The sequence below is a fragment of the Schistocerca piceifrons genome, chromosome X (assembly GCF_021461385.2).
Source record: "Schistocerca piceifrons isolate TAMUIC-IGC-003096 chromosome X, iqSchPice1.1, whole genome shotgun sequence".
In the NCBI taxonomy this organism is placed as follows: domain Eukaryota; kingdom Metazoa; phylum Arthropoda; class Insecta; order Orthoptera; family Acrididae; genus Schistocerca; species Schistocerca piceifrons.
The window spans coordinates 835,015,195-835,019,629 of NC_060149.1; the positions used below are offsets into that span (position 1 = coordinate 835,015,195).

General features: G+C 45.9%; 1 non-coding gene across 1 annotated transcript; it reads right to left on the bottom strand.

The window, feature by feature from the left end:
* Nucleotides 1-1,560: 1,560 nt before the first annotated feature.
* Nucleotides 1,561-1,635, bottom strand: Trnas-cga. The gene has a single exon. It is a non-coding gene; the product is annotated as a tRNA-Ser (tRNA).
* Between the last annotated feature and the right edge of the window lie 2,800 nt (nucleotides 1,636-4,435).

Below are 4,435 nucleotides of genomic sequence, written 5' to 3' on the forward strand. Positions count from 1 at the left end.
TGTCCCTAATTTGCTGGGAAATGGCGGTGCGGTCCCCTACGGCACTGCGTAGGATCCTACGGTCTTGGCGTGCATCCGTGCGTCGCTGCGGTCCGGTCCCAGGTCGACGGGCACGTGCACCTTCCGCCGACCACTGGCGACAACATCGATGTACTGTGGAGACCTCACGCCCCACGTGTTGAGCAATTCGGCGGTACGTCCACCCGGCCTCCCGCATGCCCACTATACGCCCTCGCTCAAAGTCCGTCAACTGCACATACGGTTCACGTCCACGCTGTCGCGGCATGCTACCAGTGTTAAAGACTGCGATGGAGCTCCGTATGCCACGGCAAACTGGCTGACACTGACGGCGGCGGTGCACAAATGCTGCGCAGCTAGCGCCATTCGACGGCCAACACCGCGGTTCCTGGTGTGTCCGCTGTGCCGTGCGTGTGATCATTGCTTCTACAGCCCTCTCGCAGTGTCCGGAGCAAGTATGGTGGGTCTGACACACCGGTGTCAATGTGTTCTTTTTTCCATTTCCAGGAGTGTATTAAGAAAGAGTTTTGAAGCAGTGAGTGAGACATGGCAGTGGAGAATACGGAAAAACAAGGAATTTCAAGAACTACACAGCTACCTGAACTACTTTCGGAAATTAATTGCATCTGATTAAGGTGATTGGGATATGTAGAGCGAATGTTAGGGGACGGATCTGTCAATCTGTCAACAAGGTCTACAGAGGAAATCCAGATGGCAGAAGGTGCAAAGGGAGACAATGGAAGCGATGACTGGATGACGTGGAGAATTACTCGAGAAAGATGGGGATAAGAAGATGGAAGAAAGGAGTTGAAGCTCATAAAGACTGGGCTGCGATCGTCAGAAAGCCCGAGGCCCTACATGGGTTGTAGCAGCAACGAGTAAGTAAGTAAGCAAGCATGGGGCACCAGATGTCTGTGTACCAATTTGTAATATTTCCAGGAATCTTGGACACAATCGGGGGATGGCATCTGCTTTTAATTCAATTCTGAGACTACATGCCACATGCAAAAGATGTCAAAAATCAGCGTATTTGTAAGCGTGTTTGTTAATGTGCATACAGATTGTCTGTGACTTGCTCTGCATGTACACTGTAGCTTTGTCGCTGCCGATGTCATGTCATACCATTAACAGTGACTTAATTGACTGTAGATCAAAAAAATTCCAAATTAACAGCCAGATGACCGTTGTCTATGTTAGGCAGACGACACGGATTTCCATCGTCGTTTGGGATAAGGTGAATAAACAGGAGCGCTTGTGCACGCTACACCCACCGATATTGGTAGGCCGGTTGCCGTCAGAAGTAGATGGAAATTTGAGCTGCCTTCCCACGACAAGTCCACTCTCCTGCGCAGGATACCATTTATTCTCGCCAGTGGCGTCGTAGAGCAGCAGACAAAATTTTCAATCGCTTGGGAAATGTTTCTCGCCATAAGGTAGCTGCACACGACTCTGTATGCCAAACACGTCCTGGTTCCAGAATGAAATTTTCATTCTGCAGCGGAGTGTGCGCTGATATGAAACTTCAGGGCAGATTAACACTGTGTGCCGGGCCGAGACTCGAACTCGGGACCTTTGCCTTTCGCGGGCAAGTGCTCTACCAACTGAGCTACCCAAGCACGACTCACGCCCCGTCCTCACAGCTTTAGAGCACTTACCCGCGAAAGGCAAAGGTCCCGAGTTCGAGTTTTAATCTGCCAGGAAGTTTCATATCAATGCACACTCCGCTGCAGAGTGAAAATTTCGTTCTGGAAACATCCCCTAGGCCGTGGATAAGCCATGTCTCCGCAATATCCTTTCTTCCGGGAGTGCTATTTCTGCAAGGTATGCAGGAGAGCTTCTGTGAAGTTTGGAAGGTAGGAGACGAGGTACTGGCGGAATTAAAGCTGTGAGGACGGGGCGTGAGTCGTGCTTGGGGAGCCGAGTTCGAGTCTCGGCCCGGCACACAGTTTTAATCTGCCAGGAAGTTTCACGTCCTGGTTTCTTGGCTATCCTTATTGGACCTGCAAGAAATGAACGCTTTTATTTTTATAGACTTCTCACCATTAGTATCATCAAATAAGCAGAAAGACAGCATATCTACTTTCCAAGAAAAATGTACAATTTAGGAACCGAAGAAGTGTAGACGACACATCCACGAACGGTTGTGGCACAAATAATATTGAAGTGGCACGATGGTTAAGACAGTAGACTCGGATTCAGGAAGAGAAGGACATACGCTCCCGTCCAGCTATCTGTAGGTAGCTCTTCCCTTGTTTCACTACATCACTAAGTTGAATGCCAAAATGGTTTCTTTGATAAGAACACGGACGATTTCCTTCACCGTTCTTGTGCTATCCGATCATATGCTTCGACTTATGGCCTCTTCGTAGACACTATGTTAATCTCTAATCTTCCTTCTTTCTTTCCGTATGACATGATTTTCCCCTTTATTTTGTAGTCCTGTCATTTGTTGTTAGCTTTACTGAGCGACAGGTGTTGCTCTACACCCTCATTTACGTGATGGAGAACTGTTTGCGTTTGGCGACAGGTTTGTGCGCTGATAATAGCACGTGACACACGGAAAGTGACAACAGTGACCTTGGGGCTGCCTACTTCACAACTTGGCAGCTGAGGCAGTCCGCTATTCAGCTCTCTGCTTAGCTGCAAGCCAGGCCAACTCTTAGAATAAATAGATTTCTTCATCACCATTTAACTTCCTCATTCGGCTCTAGCTACGTAAGTATACATTCCATGGTACCCCTAATCCAAGACAAAATGTATAGTTAATCGTGTGATATGTCATGCAAAAACGTCAGAGGGTGGCAATATCAAAGCATATCAAATAGACGATCCCACACTTCATGATATTGTTACCATTTTCACTTTAACCGTCCTTAGTCAGTTTTAGAAACATACAACAGCAATGACCTATTTCCTGTTTGTTTTTTCTTCCTAGTTTTAATTCATTTTCATACCCTGTTCTTCTTCTCTACTGTCATTACATTCTACGTCTACGTCTACGTGATTACTCTGCTATTCACAATAAAGTGCCTGGACACGGTTCAATGAACCCCCTTCATGCTGTCTCTCGACTGTACCACTCTCGAACAGCGAGCGGGAAAAACGAGCACTTAAATTTTTCTGTGCGGGCCTGATTTCTCTTATTTTGTTGTGATGATCATTTCTCCCTATGTAGGTGCGTGCCAACTGAATGTTTTCGCAATCGGAGGAGAAAACTGGTGATTGAAATTTCATGCGAAGACCCCTTGGCAGCGAAAAACGCCTTTGTTGTAATGATTGACAGTCCAATTCACGTATCATGTTTGTGGCCCTATCTCACCTATTTCGCTATAATACAAAACGAGCTGCCCATCTTTGAACTTTTTCGATGTCTCAGTCCCATCCGATACAGATCCCACACCGCACAGCAGTACTCCAGGATAGGGAGGACAAGCGTGGTGTAAGCAGTCTCTTTAGCAGATCTGATGCACCTTCTAACTGTTCTACCAATGAATCGCAGTCTGGTTTGCTCTACCCACAACATTATCTATGTGATCGTTCCAATTTAGGTTATTTGTAATTGTAGCCCTAAGTATTTAGTTGGATTTACAGCCTTCAGATTTGTGACTTATCGGAAAATCGAAATTTAGCGGATTTCTTTTTGAATAACTTCATACTTTTCTTTATTCAGTTTGAATTGCCGCTTTTACACCATACAGATATCTTATATAAAAAAATGGTTCAAATGGCTCTGAGCACTATGGGACTTAACTGCTGAGGTTATCAGTCTCCTAGAACTTAGAACTACTTAAACCTAACTAACCTAAGGACATCACACACATCCATGCCCGAGGCAGGATTCGAACCTGCGACCGTAGCAGTCGCGCGGTTCCGGACTGAGCGCCTAGAACCGCGAGACCACCGCAGCCGGCTATCTTATATAAATCACTTTGCAATTCGTTTTGGTCATCTGATGACTCCTCCCCACAGGGGGAGGGAGGGGGGCGGGGGCCTGGGGCCTGGGACTGTCAACAGAACGTTACTGATCTGCAGCAGTACGTATATTTAAAACGCAATGTAATCATAAGAAACGTTAAAAAGTGAAAATAAACAAATATTTTGTAGTTCGGCTGGAATATAATGTTCAGAGGCTTTATGACCAGTTGCGGATGAAAAATTGCATGGAACAGGGTCAAGGGGGAGAAAACTGGAAATGATCTACATTCACACCGCCTCCCCACCCAGTGCAATCTGACTTATTCTTTGTGCCACCCACACTTGCTTCAGACAATCCAAGAGAAGGACTGTGCGTGATGAAAGCTCAAAAAGTAGTAAGAGTCCTTCACACAGTGAAAGTAAAATTACATTATGCTGCAATTTCAAAGGAATAATTTCAAATATTTACCGAAAATTACGAAAAAGTATAGTATAAAATTAA